Source organism: Monodelphis domestica, chromosome X (genome assembly GCF_027887165.1).
Source record: "Monodelphis domestica isolate mMonDom1 chromosome X, mMonDom1.pri, whole genome shotgun sequence".
In the NCBI taxonomy this organism is placed as follows: Eukaryota; Metazoa; Chordata; class Mammalia; order Didelphimorphia; family Didelphidae; genus Monodelphis; species Monodelphis domestica.
Window position 1 is genome coordinate 24,804,672 of NC_077235.1, and position 20,183 is coordinate 24,824,854.

General features: G+C 39.6%; 1 protein-coding gene across 4 annotated transcripts in view; it reads left to right on the forward strand.

Annotated features, from left to right (window-relative positions):
• The window catches only part of CHM (CHM Rab escort protein), a 555,159-nt gene that overhangs the window by 323,267 nt on the left and 211,709 nt on the right, over window positions 1-20,183 (forward strand). For 2 of the 4 annotated variants that reach the window (XR_008914556.1, XR_008914557.1), the window contains one exon: window positions 14,324-14,405. The exons of the other annotated variants lie outside the window; for them this stretch is intronic. The gene's annotated coding sequence lies outside the window, so the exon portion shown is untranslated. Of the gene's footprint in view, window positions 1-14,323; window positions 14,406-20,183 lie in introns of those variants that run through there. 4 annotated transcript variants of the gene reach the window in all.

Consider the following 20,183-nt stretch of genomic DNA (forward strand, 5'->3'; position numbering starts at 1 on the left):
CAGAGCGAAAGGACTCTAACCAGGAAAACATTGTACACAGAGACTTGATAGATTGTGGTACAATCGAAGGTGATGGACTTCTCCATTAGTGGCAATGCAATGTCCCTGAACAATCTGAAGGGATCTAAAAAACACTATCCACAAGCAGAAGATAAACTGTGGGAGTAAAAACACCGAAGAAAAGCAACTGCTTGACTACAGGGGTGGAGGGGATATGACTGAGGACAGACTCTAAATGAACACTCTAATGCAAATACCAACAAGAGGGAAATAGGTTCTAGTCAAGAACACATGTGATAACCAGTGGAATCATGCATCAGCTATGGGAGAGGGAAAGGTGGTGGGAGGGGGGGCAGGGAGGAAAAGAAAATGATCTTTGTTTCCTGTGAATAATGTTTGGAAATGATCAAATAAAATAATGTTTAAAATTTAAAAAAAAGAAAAGAATGCTATAAACAAATTATTTTTATTTTTTGTAAGTATAACATTTAAAATTTTATTTTTACTTAATTTAGAATATTTTTCTATGATTACAAGATTCATGTTTTTTCCCTCATCTCCCCCCTCCCCCTCTCCCGTAGCCAACACATAATTCCACTGGGTATAAATTATTTTTAAAAAGAGGAACAGGTCATGCTAGATTAACCTAATTTTTCCTTATTAAACAATTGTCAATGTATGTGGATATATGTAAATATATATGGTAGGTATAGTTCACCTAGGGTTTAAGGAAGCATTTGACAATTGTAACATATCATTCTTGTGGACAAAACAGAGATATGGGGGCTACATGAATTCAAAACTGATAGCTCATATATAGCCAATGGAATGTCATTACTACTTCAGTGTCAATTTCAAAGGACATTTTTAGCAGGATGAGCCAGTGATCGGTGTTTGGCCCTATGACATTTGACGTTATTTTTATCAGGGACTTGGATGAAGACCTAGTCAGTGTGCTTATTAAATTTCCAGATGGCATAAAAATAGGAGTATTAGTTAACATGATGAGTTGCAATCAGGTTCCAAAAAGATCTTAATGGGTTAGAACATTGTACCAAATCTACTAAGATAAAATTGTCTACATAAATGGACAGTGGCTCATCTGTAAAAGATTTGGGGATTTTAATGGATCACAAGCTCAGTAGGTCAATAGTATGATAGACTACCCTCCAGAAAGCTAATATTAGGCTTCAAGAAATAAGGAGGCAGTAGAATCACTGTACTCTGCTCTGATCATACAACATATGAAAGAATCATATTCTGTTGAGGTTTTAGAAAGGATATTGATAAGTTGGATACCATCCAGAAGAGGGTAGCCAGTATGGGAAAGGAATTGGAGATTGGAGGTTCTATGTTCAAATCTGGCCTTAGGCATTTCCTAGCTTTGTGACCTTGGGCAAGTAACTTAACCCCGATTACCTAGCTCTTACTGCTTTTCTGTCATGGAACAAATATGTAGTATTGGGTCTAAGAGCTTTGGAATTGATACTTAGTATCAATTCTAAACTAGAAAGTAAGGTAGTTTTTTTAAAGAGAATTAGACTAATTCTGTTGGGCACTGGAGAGGGTGCAGAAAAGCAGATTAAGAAACTTCCTAACAGTGAGGATTGCTCCAAAGTTCACTAGGATACCTCAGAAGCGAAGCAAAGTTCCTTTTTGCAGAATGTTGTCCAGCAGGATTTCAACAACCATGTGTCAGGTTTGGCGTAGAGGAGACTGTTCAGGTCTAGATTGGACTATATTGCCCTGTGAGGTCCCTTCCATCTTTGATATTGTCACAGAATTATTGCCAAAAATTCGGACACTAAAATATCAACATTTAAATTCCTAGATGTTTTAGCAAATGCTTCTTTCTTGTTTATTTTCCTACCCTTTCAAAATCTTATTCTTTTAGCGTTCTCTGGGGTCTTTGTGCCCATGTTAATGAAGTTGTGTGTCACTCTAGGAATCTCCCAATCGTAGGACCATAAGAGACCTTAAGAAGCCCTATGAGGTATGATATTTTGAGATGAAAAGGGCCATAGAGACCATTATTTTACAGGGTTAGAAAGTTGGAGACTAAGCGGGTGAAGAGCCTTGCCTAGTCCACAAAATCCATTCATACTTTGAAAATAAGAAATAACCCTCCCCCATAATGGAGTCATCCACAAAAACCAGTGGCTATATAAATGGTTTGATCCAGTGTCAAAGGAAGTCACAAGAGTTATCTTACTATATAACCAAGACTGGATGCTATTGGAGCCCTTCTATGGATACAACCTCTCTTTCTGATGCTTAAGAAAGATGGGCACCATTGGCCACCACCTCAACAAGGACTTCCAGAAGGCAGAGAGTAGGATATGATGTATTTTTCCCTCTTAGCAGTCATGTATCCTTGCCATGACAGAAATCTTGGGCTTGCAGGAGAAATTAAGACTTGCAGGAATGAAACTCCTTCCCATGAAATAACAAAGCAATTCCAATGATTGACGACTATATTTGCTCACCTAATCTTACTTGTACAAGTAAGAGTACTTACTTATACCCCCCCACACACAACAGTTTTCTTTATTTTCCACTGTGACTTAGTTGGCTCCTGCAGTGTATATGAAATGAGGAAGTATCCACTCTAACCAGCTGAAGGAACATCATGATGGTAGAGCAGTATGGGGGTACTTACTACATAGAGAGCCAATACTTATTTGGCTGCAAGAACTGGGGAGAACAAGCTGATTCTTTTCAATTTCTTCAGATCCAAAGCTGTGGTGTTGAGGAGGGTGAGATGTGACCAAAAGAATGACAGTTGTGGCTCCTTTTTCATAGAGAACCCTGCCTTGGCTGCGTAATGCTATCTAGGTTGCTATAGTATTATTTCATTCTCTCATGAGAAGAATCCCAATCTTCTCCTGAAGTAGCCTTGGGGTCATGCTGGAGAATACTTTGGGCAATAGCTTAAAGAGGGAGCCTAGATTAATTTTATACTCCTATTGCCATCCATATGATAGAATTTACGGCACATAACGGAGACATGATAAATGCTTGTTCCCTTCCTTCTTGGGCTGTCCAGATGTTATCCCTGGTTCTCACTTCATAACTAGCACCTCTCTTTTTCTTGATATACATTTCCTAGATTATACTTGTCTCCAAGTGGCTTAAAAGATCAGAATTACGTGGTAAAGCTGAAGTAATTCATTGTGCACTGGCCCCATCCCGCCAACTCCCAAACAGGACTGCTAACTTCCTCGGTTCCTTGCAGCTGACATTTCATATATGAGATCCTTATTTAATATTGGTCTCAACACTGGACATATTTGCTCTCTCTGTATAAATATATATATATATATATTATATTATTACACAGTAATATTACATATTACCATATACATAGCCTAAGAAGTAATTAAGTCAGAGTGTCTCAGAAACAAACCACTCTTTTTTGGGTCAATACAAGCAGCAGAGTGAGGCCAGTCCCTCGGTGCCATTCTTCAAAGAGTGAGCAGGTGGGCAAATAGAATCAAGTACATGGAGAATGATATTAAAGAAGTTTTTCATATGTGAGTTTGAAATACTGATTTTGATTTTAGATATAACATTATTAATGTTACATATTGTCATCATAATGGAAATAGGAGTGCAAAATTCATCTGGGCTCTTTCTTTTGAGCTATGCTTTGGAGTGATCTCCAGCATGACCCAAAGTGGTACAGGCTGCTTCAGGGGAAGAGGGGAAATTGTCCTCATGAGAGATCTTTCAGCACAGGTTGGGTAAATAGCCAGAATGGTGGCTTTTTAAGTTTAGCAATGGCACCACTTTTTGAATCGTGACCAATATCACTAATGCTATGCTTCAGGACCAAAAATGAACCCTTGAGCACATTGATATGGCCACTCCTGATGCAAATCACCCCCCTTGTCTGTGCCTTCTCACCCCGTACTATCCTGTTCCATGGGCATCCATGAATCTCCCAGTAGAATGTCTTTTTATTATGCTAAAGGCCTTCTTCTAGATGGCTAAACTATCTTTAAAGCAAATTTCTTTTGCTATGAACTCAAACATGTTCAGACAGGAACATTTCCATACATAGCAAAGAACCAAAAAGAGGAGTGTCAATGAAAATGTAAACTTGTGGTACATGCAGTGTTTAAAAAGGTAATGTTAAATTTATCACAGTAATATAAGAAAACAACTGCTTGTTTCTATCCCCTTTTTTTCTCTTCTTGTGCATATTTTAATGTTTTGTTGATGCTCTTTTGTTTCTATCTTTCTCTCTTTTTGGCTTCATTATCACCATCCACCCCCTGCCCTTGCTCTGAAACATTCCTTTGTTACATAAGTACCAAGCAAAACAAGCCCATCAGAAAATAAATGTCCTATTCTGTACCTGCAGTCTACCACCTCTCTGCCAAAAGCAGGGAATATGCTTCATCCTCAGCCTTTGGAAGCTGGGATTTCCTTGCATTGATCAGCATTCTACAGTCTTTCAAAGTTGCCTTCCTTTTGCATTGATTGTGATCATTTTGAAATGGATTTTCCCTTTTTTGGCTCACTTAGGTGATGTCACATCAAACAAGGCTTATCTTTTAACTTTCCCTGGGTAGGCAGTTGGTGGCATAGCGGGTAGAGAACTGGGCCTGAAGTCAGAAAGACTTGAGTTCAAATTTGGCATCAGACACGTGCTAGCTTTTTGACCCTCAACAAGACATGTAATCTCACAGCCTCAACTTCCTTATCTGTAAAATGAGGATCATAATAACACTTAACTCTCAGGATTGCTCTGAGGATCAAATGAGATCCTATTTGGAAAGCACTTGGCACAGGGCCCGGAACCTAGTACATGCTTACTTAGTAAATGTTTTTCCCTTCCTACTTGGGCTAGCTAGCTGTTATCTGTGGTCCTCTTTATGTGACTTTTCCCAGATATACATTCCCTAACTTACCCTTGCCTCCAAGTAGCTTAAAAAAAACAGAATTGGTAAGACTGCAGAAATTCCCTGTGCTTTGGCCCCATCTCACTAGCTCCCAGATGGGACTGCCTACTCTGCTTTCTGCAATTGACATACATTTAATTCTGATAGGGATTGAGGGAAGCTTGATCAAGCAAGCTCTTAACCTTTCTAATCAGCAAAAGAAGGCTTTCAAACACACTGACTGGAGATTTCACTGTTTAGCTGGGTAGCACTGGGCAAAGGTGCCCAGGAGAGTGTGGTGGAATTGCTCCCCTCCCATATTTAAAGACCTGCAGAAATGAGACTGATGATTCAGGGCAAACTTCCTTGGGAGAGAATGAGGTGAATGTATTGAGTGGATAAGGTCACTGGGAAAAAAACACAATTGACTTACACAACAAATCATGAATAAGTGATTTGCTTCCCTCTCTGGAAGCAAAATGGAATAGAAAACATTGACCAAAATAAATAAGAGGCCACATTAAGCTCCGGTGAATTCGCTCTTTTGATTTATTGAAGTATTCTGGACATAGGTAGTGGTGGTGATTCAGATGCAGAAGGGACCCTAAAAAGATCAGTAGGTAGTTAACAATTTCCCTTGCTGCAGGATCGGTTTCTCAAAGGTGGGGCCAAATACCAGGCATCCATAGGATGCTTTCAGTACAATAAGAAAATGAGAATTCTCCCTTTCCTGATTTGGTCCTCACGTCACCCAGTTAGCTAGCAACCAGGCTCAATATTTGAACCCACTGCCTTGGACACCAAACCCCATGTTCCTTCTGCAGTATCGCCCTTTTACTCTAGAAAAAAAGATATATGTCATTTAAATTTTTTCATTAGCTTCTAAACATTCCATCTTCTTTGTTTTCTCCCAGGCTCAATAGCATTATTATAAGCTTTTCTGCTTTGCCATATTTGTGTACAGGAGTAGAGAATGATTCACTTGGGTGCTTTGGTGTTGCCTTTGAGTTATGGAAAGTAGATAGACATGGCTGCCAGCCAGGCCTGCTTTTCTTAAAGAGACAACTCCTCATTCTTCTCAGAATACTTGATTGGGCACATTAACGCCCCTTTGCACTTCGAATAAATGAGGGCTTAGAGACCATATCAATTGCTTAAGGAAATCATAGTAGGATTATGCTATAACCCTGAAGTGACAGACACATTACTTCTGGCTCCACCTAATACATCTGGCAGTGCAGTACACACAGACACTATAATAATTACTTGAATCGAGTCAATCAGTACTTACTGATGTGGCCTTTCCCGTGCCCTGAGAACCAAGGCCATCCAGTGGAAATGGAATCAAAAAGTGCCACTTCAGAGCAATCATATTTGTTTCCCTCTTGCCAAGACCTTTAAGCTTTTATCCTCTATATTGTTGCAGCAACACATCCTTGAAGTTGTTGTATGATGTCAACGTGACCTCTTGTTTCAATCATACTGTTTGGTTGACAACAGTCAAGTCTAAGTTCGATTGAATATCTTTAAACCTATAGAGTGCAAACTTTCCTGAAGGCAAAGGCCCCATTTTCTTTCCTCTTTGTATCTCCAAAACCTAATATGTTTTGTTAGGCATCCCAGATGTTTAAATGCATGTTGATAGGAACTGAATTTTCTCCTGGCAGTCTGCCCCCTGAGGGTACTTTCTCAAAGCATGATTCAGGTACCATCTTCTACACAAGGCCTTCTCTGATTCCTCCTTCCCCTCCCACCCCCATTATTAGTGCTCTCTCTCTTTTTTTTTTTAAATATATTTTATTTGATCATTTCCAAGCATTATTCGTTAAAGATCATTTTCTTTTCCTCCCCCCACCCCCCATAGCCGACGCGTAAGTCCACTGGGCATTAGATGTTTTCTTGATTTGAACCCATTGCTTTGTTGATAGTATTTACACTAGAGTGTTCATTTAGAGTCTGTCCTCTGTCATGTCCCCTCAACCTCTGTATTCAGGCAGTTGCTTTTCCTCGGTGTTTCCACTCCCATAGTTTATCCTTTGCTTATGAATGGTGTTTTTTTCTCCTGGATCCCTGCAAGTTGTTCAGGGACATTACACCGCCACTAATGGACAAGTCCATTACGTTCGATTATACCACAGTGTATTAGTCTCTGTGTACAATGTTCTCCTGGTTCTGCTCCTCTCGCTCTGGATCACTTCCTGGAGATTGTTCCAGTCTCCGTGGAACTTCTCCACTTTATTATTCCTTTTAGCACAATAGTACTCCATCACCAACATATACCACAGTTTGTTCAGCCATTCCCCAATTGATGGGCATCCCCTCATTTTCCAATTTTTTGCCACCACAAAGAGCGCAGCTATGAATATTTTTGTACAAGTCTTTTTGTCCATTATCTCTTTGGGGTACAGACCCAGCAGTGCTATGGCTGGGTCAAAGGGTAGATATTCTTTTGTCGCCCTTTGGGCATAGTTCCAAATTGCCCTCCAGAATGGTTGGATCAATTCACAACTCCACCAGCAATGAATTAATGTCCCTACTTTGCCACATCCCCTCCAGCATTCATTACTTTCCTTTGCTGTAATGTTAGCCAATCTGCTAGGTGTGAGGTGATACCTCAGAGTTGTTTTGATTTGCATCTCTCTGATTATAAGAGATGTAGAGCACTTCTTCATGTGCTTGTTAATAGTTTTGATTTCTTTATCTGAGAACTGCCTATCCATGTCCCTTGCCCATTTATCAATTGGAGAATGGCTTGATTTTTTGTACAATTGATTTAGCTCATTATAAATATGAGTAATTAAACCTTTGTCAGAGGTTTCTATGAAGATTTTTTCCCAATTTGTTGTTTCCCTTCTGATTTTAGTTATATTGGTTTTGTTTGTACAAAAGCTTTTTAGTTTGATGTAGTCAAAATTATTTATTTTACATTTTGTGATTCTTTCTATATCTTGCTTGGTTTTAAAGCCTTTCCCCTCCCAAAGGTCTGACATGTATACTATTCTGTGTTTACCCAATTTACTTATGATTTCCTTCTTTATGTTTAAGTCACTCACCCATTTTGAATTTATCTTGGTGTAGGGTGTGAGGTGTTGATCTATTCCTAGTCTCTCCCACACTGTCTTCCAATTTTCCCAGAAGTTTTTATCGAATAGTGGATTTTTGTCCCAAAAGCTGGGATCTTTGGGTTTATCGTATACTGTCTTGCTGAGGTCGCTTTCCCCCAGTCTATTCCACTGATCTTCCTTTCTGTTTCTTAGCCAGTACCAAATTGTTTTGATGACTGCTGCTTTGTAATATAGTTTTAGGTCAGGGACTGCAAGGCCCCCATCGTATGTGTTTTTTTTTCATTATTTCCCTGGATATCCTTGATCTTTTGTTCTTCCAAATGAACTTTGTTATGGTTTTTTCTAAATCAGTGAAGAAGTATTTTGGTAGTTCAATGGGTATGGCACTAAATAGATGAATAAGTTTGGGTAGGATGTTCATTTTTATTATATTGGCTCGTCCTATCCATGAGCAGTTAATGTTTTTCCATTTGTTCAGGTCTAGTTTTAGTTGTGTGGCTAGTGTTTTGTAGTTGTGTTCATATAGTTCCTGTGTTTGTCTTGGGAGATAGATTCCTAGGTATTTTATTTTGTCTAAGGTGATTTTGAATGGGATTTCTCTTTCTAGTTCTTGCTGCTGAGCTGTGTTGGAGATATATAGAAAAGCTGATGATTTATGTGGGTTTATTTTGTATCCTGCAACTTTGCTAAAGTTGTTGATTATTTCAATTAGCTTTTTGGTTGAATCTCTAGGATTCTTTAAGTAGACCATCATGTCATCCGCAAAGAGTGATAACTTGGTCTCCTCCTTGCCTATTTTGATGCCTTCAATTTCTTTATCTTCTCTAATTGCTACTACTAGTGTTTCTAGTACAATGTCAAATAGTAGGGGTGATAATGGGCATCCTTGTTTCACCCCTGATCTTATTGGGAATGCATCTAGTTTATCCCCATTGCAGATGATATTAGCTGTTGGTTTTAGATATATACTGTTTATTATTTTTAGGAATGACCCTTCTATTCCTATGCTTTCTAGTGTTTTTAATAGGAATGGGTGTTGTATTTTATCAAAGGCTTTTTCTGTATCTATTGAGATAATCATGTGGTTCTTGCTAGTTTGCTTGTTGATGTGGTCAATTATGTGGATGGTTTTCCTAATGTTGAACCAGCCCTGCATCCCTGGTATGAATCCTACTTGATCATGGTGAATGATCCTTCTGATCACTTGCTGGAGTCTTTTTGCTAGTATCCTATTTAAGATTTTTGCATCTATATTCATTAGGGAGATTGGCCTATAGTTTTCTTTCTCTGTTTTTGACCTGCCTGGTTTTGGAATCAGTACCATGTTTGTGTCATAAAAGGAGTTTGGTAGAACTCCCTCTTTGATTATTATGTCAAATAGTTTGTATAGTATTGGGGTTAACTGTTCTCTGAATGTTTGATAGAATTCACAGGTGAATCCATCAGGCCCTGGGGATTTTTTCTTAGGAAGTTCTTTGATGGCTTGATGGATTTCAATTTCTGATATGGGATTATTTAAGAATTCTATTTCCTCTTCTGTTAGTCTAGGCAGTTTGTATTTTTGTATATATTCATCCATTTCTCCTAAATTGGTGTATTTGTTGCCATATAATTGGGCAAAGTAATTTCTAATGATTGCCTTAATTTCCTCCTCATTGGAGGTGCTGTCCCCCTTTTCATCTTTAATGCTGTGAATTTGCTTTTCTTCCTTCCTTTTTTTAATTAGATTGACCAGTACTTTGTCTATTTTGTTTGTTTTTTCAAAGTACCAGCTTCTTGTCTTATTTATTAAATCAATAGTTCTATCACTTTCGATTTTATTAATTTCTTCCTTAATTTTTAGGATTTCTAATTTGGTTTTCTGCTGGGGGTTTTTAATTTGATCGCTTTCGAGTTTTTTCAATTGCATTTCCAATTGATTGATCTCTGCTCTCCCTTGTTTGTTAATATAAGCTTTCAGGGATATGAATTTGCCTCTGATTACCGCTTTGGCTGCATCCCAAAAGGTTTGAAAGGATGTTTCGCCATTATCATTTTCCTTGATGAAATTATTAATTGTTTCTATGATTTCTTCTTTAAACGGTTTTGGAGTATCATATTGTTTAATTTCCAATTGGTTTTAGATTTAGTTTTCCATGTACCATTACTAATCATTATTTTTATTGCCTTGTGATCTGAGAAGGCTGCATTCGTTATTTCTGCTTTTTTGCATTTGTGTGCTATGTTTCTGTGACCTAATATATGGTCAATTTTTGTGAATGTGCCATGTGGTGCTGAGAAGAAAGTGTATTCCTTTTTATCCCTATTTATTTTTCTCCATATGTCTATTAATTCTAATTTTTCTAAGATTTCGTTCACTTCTTTTACCTCTTTCTTATTTATTTTTTGATTTGATTTATCTAAATTTGATAATGGTTGGTTTAAGTCTCCCACTAGTATGGTTTTATTGTCTATTTCTTCCTTCAATTCTCCTAGTTTCTCCATTAGAAATTTGGGTGCTATATTATTTGGTGCATACATGTTGATTAATGATATTTCCTCGTTGTCTAGAGTCCCTTTTAACAAAATATAATTACCTTCCCTATCCCTTTTGATCAGGTCTATTTTTGCATTGGCTTTATCAGATATCATGATTACCACTCCTGCCTTCTTTCTATCAGTTGAGGCCCAGAAGGTCTTACTCCATCCTTTAATTCTGACCTTGTGGGTGTCAACCTGCCTCATGTGTGTTTCTTGAAGACAACATATGGTAGGGTTTTGGATTCTAATCCATTCTGCTATTCGTCTATGTTTTATGGGTGAGTTCATCCCATTCACGTTCAAAGTTATGATTGTCATTTGTGGACTCCCTGGCATTTTGATTGCCTTCCCTAATTCTAACCTTTTCTTCTTCGGCTCTACCTTTTAGTCCAGTGATTTACTTTGAATCAGTGCCCCTTGTCCCCTCCCTTGATGTTTCCCTTTTTAGTCCCTCCCTTTTTCTTCCCTCCCCCTCCCCCCTCTCTTTCCCTCCCTTTTTGTTCTCCCTCTCCCCTTCCCCCCCTTGGTTTTCCCTTCTCCTTACCCTTGTTGGGTAAGATAGAATTCAAGATCCCAATGGATCTGGATGTTTTTCCCTCTCAGAGTTGATTTCCCTGAGATTGAGGTTTAAGTAAACCCCCCCCTCTCTTCCTCTCCTTCTTATAGGAGTTTTCTTCCCCTCCCCTTCCCATGTAAATCTTTGTGCGAGAACCATTATTCTATTTGGTCTTTCTTTACCCCCTATTTATACATTACATTTTCCCCATATGTTAGTATACATAGATTGATATAAATGTAGTCCTTATAGAAGAGAGTTTGAGTAAAAGAAGAAGATAACATTTTTCCCCTTTCCTTAATATTTACCTTTTCAGGTATTCCTTGCTCTTTGATTTTTGGTATCAAACTTTCCACAGAGCTCTGGTCTTTTCTTTGCAAAAAGTTGGAAGTCTTCTATTTTGTTGAATGCCCATACTTTCCCTTGGAAGTATATAGTCAGTTTTGCTGGGTAGCTGATTCTTGGTTGGAGACCCAGCTCTCTTGCCTTTCTGAAGATCATGTTCCATGCCTTACGATCATTCAGAGTAGAACTTGCAAGGTCTTGTGTGACCCTGATTGGCATTCCTTTATATCTAAATTGTCTTTTTCTGGCTTCCTGTAGGATTTTTTCTTTTGTTTGATAGCTTTGGAATTTGGCAATTACATTCCTGGGAGTTGTCTTTTGGGGGTTTAGTGTAGAAGGTGTTCTGTGAGCTCTGTCAGTGGCTGTATTGCCCCCTTGTTCTAGAATCTCTGGGCAATTTTCTTTGATTATATCTTGTATCACCATGTCCAGTTTGGTGTTTATTTCTGGCTTTTCTGGGAGTCCAATTATTCTTAAATTTTCTCTTCTCCCTCTATTTTCCAGATCTATCACCTTGTCGGTGAGATATTTTATGTTCTCTTCTAATTTCTTGGTGTTTTGGCTTAGCTTTATTAGTTCTTGCTTTAAAGCCTGGTTTTCTTTTACAGTTTGGTCAAACTGGTTTTGTAGATGCATGAATTTCTTTTGCATTATTTCCCACTTTTCCTCCCAGAGGGCTTCCATCTTTTTGGTCATTTCTGATTCAAATTCTTCATGGGTTTGTGGAGAGTTTCTATTTCCTTTGGAAGATTTTGGAGAATTTTCTTGTATATCTTCTTCTATCTGCTCTGTATTTTGTATTTTGGCTCCATAGAATGTGTCCAAAGTCGCCCCTTTCTTCTTATTTTTCTTGGTATTTTGGGGCTTCTGTGCTTCTGTGGAGTTTGCTGCCATCTCTGAATGTGGAGGATTAGCTTTTCTTATCTCAGTCTGGTGATCAGAGGCTTTAGTCCTGGGCAGATGGTTCTAAGAGCTTTCCCTGGGTTAAACTGAATATGCCTCACTGGAACTGGAATGGAAGGGTCGGACCACGAGGCCACACTCTCCCCCCGGCTCGCTTTCCGGAAGTTGCCTTCAGAATCGCTGGCCGTGAGGCTGTTTTGTAGGCCTGCCGGGGGGATGGGCTGCAGCTTTCCCAAGCTCCAAGGGCGAGGACTTTCACTGAGACTTGGATAGCAGGATCCAGCCGGTGAGGCTGTCTTGCCCGCCCTGAGAGTTGCTGTTGTTTAGACCAGCTCTCTGCTGCGGAAGCCCCAGGCAGTAACTTTCACTGGGACTCGGGTAGAAGGCCCTGAGGGTTCTGCTCTCTGAGCCCGGCCGGGCTGTGGCTTCCGGGAGCCTTGGACTCTGCGCTCCTACCCCTGAGGTCCGAGTGATCTTGGGTTCTGGCTTTTGAGGGGAGCCGTACCTTTTGAACCGGGTCCAGGTCCAGGAGGAGGGTTCCCAGGGTCTGTGCTGTTGATCGTTTTGAATTTCGGCGCCTTAGGAGCTTTTGGTTTGAGATCGGTCGGGAAGGGTTTTCCGGAGATCTGAGCTTTAGCTTTCTCTAAGCCGCCATCTTAACCGGAAGCCCTTCTCTCTCTTTTTTTAAAATATAGACTTTCTTTGTATTTACTATTCATGTCCCTGCCATACTCCTCCAGTATGATATCTGATGATATACCTGGATACCCCAGGTTGGATTGACTAAAGTCAGTCTAATTTCTTCTGAGGAGCAGAGACCTGAACCCTGCTCTCCACAGTGATCAAGGGTGAAATCGACTTCTACAGTGGGTAGCAGTCACAGTTAAACAGCGTTGTTTATTGGAGAAAATAAACAATGTGTGTTAATGGCATGCTGGAAATATGTGCTGGGGGAAAATCCCAAGGACAGGTGTGGACGATTTCTGTGGGGAAAATCGAATATAGCCATAATGGCATGCGAAGGAACAACAGATGTTTCACAGGCCAAGTACCATTCCCATCAATAATGTGTTCCTTCTTATTAAAAAGAAAATTCACTTTCACTGACCAATAGAAACAGAGCTTTGTTGGGGGTTTAATAACAACAAAAGTAATTAAAGTGTAACACAAAATGACATTTTATTGAAATGTGTTTTGCTTTGGTGGATGGCTTGCTAGTAGATTGTATATGTCTTCATTGTTTAATTAGGACTTCATGTTAATGTCATTACATTGCTGCATGATGATGCTATGGCTTCTGCTATTTATGAGCAAGTAATGAAGGAAGTAATCTGCCTCTGTGATTCATAGTTTGAAAGTTAATTTGATCAAATATTTTCATTTTCAAAGGTATTTGAAATGGGTGGCCATTGTTAGGGGAATGGATATTATTGGGCATCATGATATTAGCATATGATTTTGAAACTATAAACAGGGAGAAGGCATCCTTCATTGGGCAGAGTTGGGAAGACTTGAGTTCAAATACTCTGTACCACCCATTTGTTAGATGTCCATGCGCAAGTCACTTAACCCCTCCAGGTAGCTCTCCAAGACTATATGATACAGACTTGCAGATATATAACGGCAGTGTCTAATGCAAATATTCCCCACACTCATAAATATAAATTAGATCCCAAAATAACCCAACTACCTTAACATTAAATTCATTTTTACCCAAGAAAATTTTGTTCAGAACAAATTGTGTGTAAGTCCACATACAAGGATAAGCAAAGCACCATCCTGCCCTTTGATTAGCTTGCAATCTCTTAAAAGCATGTCTTTAGGGATTATTTTACAAATTAAAAAAAAAACCTTCCTCATAGCAAAGCTCTAGTGAGGATCATTTAAGTGTAGCCCATAAACTCTAAGGATCCTTCATCTGAGTCCTACTCTCGCTGATGAGTCAGGTCTCTTGGAGCAAGGCTGTATCGGCTTCCTTCTGGGTTCAAAGGGGATATCTTGCTCTAATGCTGTCAATTTGACCTTCCGTTTTCATATGTTCTCTCCAGAATCAACCATTAGTCAGCACAATCAACTGAGAAGATACAGCAAGAAAAGAACGATGAACATCCCCTGCCCCCAAACTGGAAGGCAAGTTCTCCCCCTACTACCTGTGTCCCCAGGGAGAGCAGGCTCAAACTTAAAGCAATTTCTATATAGCATATGCAACCCACCTCAAGTTCATTTCTAAATTCAGCAGAGCATGAATGAATTCTAAAGCTTCTTTCCAGTTGCCTTCAGTCTATACGCAGTCAAACTGGTTGCTCCAAACTTTATTCCTCACCATCCTCAGATGAGCTGGTCTCCAAATATGGTATGAACTCTGATTCCTAGACCAGTGGTTTGCCATTCTGACCCTTTGAAGCTCTCAAGGTTATGGCCATCTCCAGTACCTAATAAGAGAAATAACCAATAGGTAGGAAAGAGCATGTGTAAGGAGGCCTACATTCATGGATCACATGTTAGCAATGGATGAGCACGGTTTGAGGTCTCTCCCCTTCCTCAGACTTACAGTATGTCCCTCTCACTCCAACACAGGTAGGCAGTAAAAAAGCAAGAAACTTGTTCTGCCCAATGATTGCCTTTTGAATACTTAAAATGCTGAGCATTTTAATCTCAGAAGCCAATCAAATGTCTGTTCTTCATCACATGGTTAGATAACTAGAACTAGTTCTAGAATGTCTGTGCATGTTCCAAATCTGGTTGCAGGGTCCTTACACTGCACATCTTCACACCATTTTGAAAGACTGTCCATTTTCTTCCACGAGGTAGAAGCAGGTAAAGACTACTGGACATGCTCTGAGGATGGAGTACCCACTGGCCAGGCTCCCATAGTATTACTAGCTGTGGGGTTAGAGGAAGGTGAATATTGCCCCAATTTTTGAAAAGAGGGAAAAACATGGAGTTTGCCTCTCATTGGCCAGTGAGCCAGTACAATGAAATGGATTTGGTGTAGATTGAATGGCAACTTCCCTTACTAATTATCAAAGACTCAATGTCACTTAGGAAAGTCTATGAGAATAAAATGCCTGGGAAAACTCTGCTTGGCCCTGTGGGTTTTTTTTAAACCCACACCTTCCATCTGTATATTGGTTTCAAGATAGAAGAGTGGTAAGGTCTAGGTAATGGGGGTCAAGTGACTTGCCCAGGGTCACCCAGCTGGGAAGTGTCTGAGGCCACATTTGAACCCAGGACCTTCCCATCTCTGGGCCTAACTCTCAATACACTGAGCCACCCAGCTGTCCTCAGCCCAATGGGGTTTTAAAAATCATTTTCATCAACTATTTTCATAAGAGCATAAGTGACATGCTTCTCAAATGTGATGTTATGCAAATGTTGCAAAGTTGGAAGAAATGCCCAACATTTATTTTAGATGACTGTAAGAATTTGAAAAGATCTTGACAAGCTAAAACACTGAGCTGAATAAGATGAAATGTAGAAGGAGCTGCTGAGATTTTACTGAGATTCAAAAACAAGCAGCTTCACCAATACAAGATGAAAGAGGCATGGTGAAAATTTAATTTATTTGAAAAAAATCTGAGGGTTTATGTGGTCGACAATTTTGGTACGAATTAAGACTGATATTTGGGAGCCCCAAACACTAATGAGATATTAGGCTGTTTTAGGAGAGGCAAAGGGAAATGGCCCAACTACTTCTGAACTATCATTTTGATTCTGGACACCACATTTTTAGAAGAAAATTAGTGCAAAATAAGAGCTATTGAGGGGGCAGCTGGGTAGCTCAGTGGATTGAGAACAAGGCCTAGAGATGGGAGGTCCTAGGTTCAAATCTGGCCTTAGCTACTTCCTAGCTGTGTGACCCTGGGCAAGTCACTTGACCCCCATTGCCTAGCCCTTGCCACTCTTCTGCCTTGGAGCCAATGCATGGTATTGACTCCAAGACAGAAGGTAAGGGTTTAAAAAAATAAATTATTGAATATTTTTTAAACATTATTTTATTTGGTCATTTCCAAACATTATTCATTGGAAACAAAGATCATTTTCTTATCCTCCCCCCTTCCCACCACCTCTCCCATAGCCGACGCGCAATTCCACTGGGTATCACATGTGTTCTTGATTCAAACCCATTTCCATGTTGTTGGTATTTGCATTAGAGTGTTCATTTAGAGTCTCTCCTCAGTCATATCCCCTCAACCCCTGTAGTCAAGCTGTTGCCTTTCCTCGGTGTTTTTACTCCCACCGTTTGTCCTCTGCTTGTGGATAGTGTTTTTCCTCGTAGATCCCTGCAGAATGTTCAGGAACATTGCATTGACACTAATGGAAAAGTCCATTACGTTCGATTGTACCACAGTGTATCAGTCTCTGTGTACAATGTTTTCCTGGTTCTGGTCCTTTCACTCTGCATCACTTCCTGGAGGTTGTTCCAGTCCCCATGGAATTTTTCCACTTTATTATTCCTTTGAGCACAATAGTATTCCATCACCAACATATACCACAATTTGTTCAGCCATTCCCCAATTGATGGGCATCCCCTCGTTTTCCAATTTTTGGCCACCACAAAGAGTGCAGCTATGAATATTCTTGTACAAGTGTTTTTCCTTATTATCTCTTTGGGGTACAAGCCCAGCAGTGCTATGGCTGGATCAAAGGGTAGACATTCTTTTATCGCCCTTTGGTCATAGTTCCAAATTGCCCTCCAAAATGGTTGGATCAATTCACAACTCCACCAGCAATGAATTAATGTCCCAACTTTGCCACATCCCCTCCAACATTCATTACTTTCTGAATATTTTTAATAAGTGGAGAATTATCTAAAAATGTGTGTAATAAATGGACCAAAGCCAATCATAGTTCATCAAGTAAAGGACCTCTTCAAAGAAATAAGAATAATTTCCATTTTAAGTTATCAATACACCCTTTCTTTTTATCTTTTTTTGGCACATAAATTGATATTGGAAACAGTTCCTTTAAGAAGACATATCTTCCCCCTTCAGTCATGATTAGCCTCAGCCTCTTTCTCAAGGAGCAAAAATAAACTGACTCAAAAAATGTGAAATTAGTCAAGTTCTAATTTACCAAGTGTTACTGCATTACCAAGCCAGGTAGATGGCATTGCCCATTTCTTACTTTGCAATGTTATATCAGTACCATCTGTAAGTGATGACACTATGTTGACTATCATGTTGACACCCCTGAATGAAAACATTCTGCTATGCCATTTGGTTTCAATTACTCCATTGTGTAATTTTATAACTTTCATCTTCTTTGTCTGGAATACCCTTCTTTTTTCTTATGCCTACCTAACAGCTATAAAACCCCAGATGTGGTCTTTAGGAAGTGTTGGTACAAAATTCTATTCAAAAATATCATGGGGATCACAAAGCTTCAAGGTGCGATGTTAAACACCCACACAGCTCTATATAGTAAGCCTCCCCAGAGTATCATTTCCCATGAAGATGATTAACATAGCATGGAGGAGAGTGATAATAATAATGATAATAATTCTCATTGACATTTTAATATTAAAAAATATATAATTTCATCAATGTAGGCAACCGCTTTATGCCTCATCAAACATGATGGCATGAGGTACCTTGGCCAAAAAAGCTTATCACTTGGTCTCCAGACCCCTGATGATGAGACCAGGTCCTGTTTGTAGACTACCATGGTTACAAAACATTTGACATGCATTTGTTTCTTGATTCTTATGACAGTTTATGACAATATCAACACTGACCCCATTTTTTAAAACCCTGACCTTCCATCTTAGAATCAATACTATGTATTGGTTCCAAGGCAGAAGAGTGGTAAGGGCTAGGAAATGGGAATTAAGTGACTTGCCCAGGGTCACCCAGCTGGGAAGTGTCCGAGGCCAGATATGAGCCCAGGTCCCTCCTGTCTCTAGGCCTGGCTCAAAATCCACTAAGCCACCTAGTTGCCCCCACTAACCTGAATTTTAAAGCCCATCATCCAAGTTCTCACAGTAAATAGCCTGACTTCAGGCCCCAGTACCTTTCCCACTACATTATAGGTGCTCACAGCCAACAGAATAGAACTAGGCATACCATTTTCCATCAAGTAAGAACTCTGAGCCTGATTGTAGCTGCAAATGGCAACTTACCTGTCACTGGTTTTAGAAACACTATGGGAGAAGGCTGGTTTAAAAAAAATATTTTGCCTTTGTCTCTCCTCGATTTCCAAATGCATCAAACTCTGCAAATTCCAAACTAGTGTGAGAAATGTTTGCTTAGGAATCAGGATTCTTAAAGTCTTAACCTTTGAACCACCAGCATTAACAAGGCCACCCAAAAAATGTCTGGGAGGATAGAAAATAGACATTTCATTTGAGTTTATCCTTTCTCATCTGTACATGAAGAGAGTTGATGATTGAAAGCTAGAGGGGAACTCCAGCAGTCACCATTCTAGCCCTAACCTTTTATAGAGGAGGAAAGTGTGACTTGGTAGTGTAGAGAGAATTAGAGGGCAAATATACAGCCAGAGCCAAATCAATACTTTTTCCTCTCTCACCTTTTTAGGAACATTTGATCTACTTTTTCTATTTTCCTTATAATAGGTAACATTTATCTAGTGCTTACTATGTGGTAGGCACTGTACTGAGCACTTTAAAAATACTCTCTCATTTTGTAACTGGCAAATTCCAAGTACAAATCTGAAGCATATTTTACAGATGAGGAAACTAAGGCAAGTAGGGTTAAATGACTTGCCCAAGGTCACACAACTAGTACATATCTGAGGCCAGATTTGAATACCATGTCTTCAACTTCATTTTTCATTTAATAGGGAAAGGGAAGAAGTGGACACTATGCAAATATGATCTCATTTACTCCTCACAACAGCATTTCAATTTCAGGACCTGGAAAGTACTATTATTATCCTCATTTTACAGTTAAAGAAAGTGAGGCAAACAGAAGTTCAGTGGCTAGCCCAGAGTCAGAGAGCTTGAAGTCTTCCTCAGGCATCTCTCTGCTGTACCATCTAGTTGCCCAAAGTGTTCTCAGAACACTCATCAATAAGATTCCAAGACCAGTTATTACCAGTTTTCTATTGAAATAAATGAAGTCAATTGTATCTGCAAGTCAGAATCCAGTCTCAGTCAAGGTTTACCACTTCATATTTCCCACTCTAAAATTGGCAAGCCATCATAGTACCATCATTTCTCTGAGGTTTGCCCAGATATTGTTGAAGGTGCTTTTAAGCAGTCCAATTGACAGACCAAATTTTCCACTGCCTCTTCCCTTATTTGTCTTCTTGTCAAATCAATGGAGCTCTTAGGATTTGATATCTCTTTTTGGACTCCAAAGTCCATAAGGCAGGATTTTGTGTCTTACCTAAACTTTGCCTCTTCCTCAGCTCCTACAGCAGTGATCTTCAAAGAGCAGGTAACGGTTTTGAGGTCAAATTAGTTCATTTAGATGTTCTCCCCCATAGCTGAAAGGAGACTTTGCCCTTCTCACTTAATTCACCAGGCACTGGAGATCCAAGCATACTCTGCTCCAGTCCATCCCCCTGCCCAGGTCCCACTAGAATCCCCCCTTCTCTCTAGTTTTCCTATAAATGCCTCTCTCTTCAGTCTCCCTTCTGACTGAAATCTTACCACCCCTCTTGGATTCCAACCCCTAAATGGTCTAGGACCAGCAGCCCCCAATCTCTTCTGATTTTTCAGGTCCTCTCCCCAGCAATCCCTGTATTTGAGGTAGACATGATTGTTCACAAAGATTCGATGAGCAAACTGCAGACAACTCAGACTTTCAGTAAAATAGGAGACCAACCACTAGACCCTACTATCTGATCCAGCCCTGTTCTGTAAGGACTCCTGGGCCTTTTTCTTCACCCTGTAGTTGATCTCTCCTACATTGTGAAGATTGGATTTAGCTATCTCCTGATTGT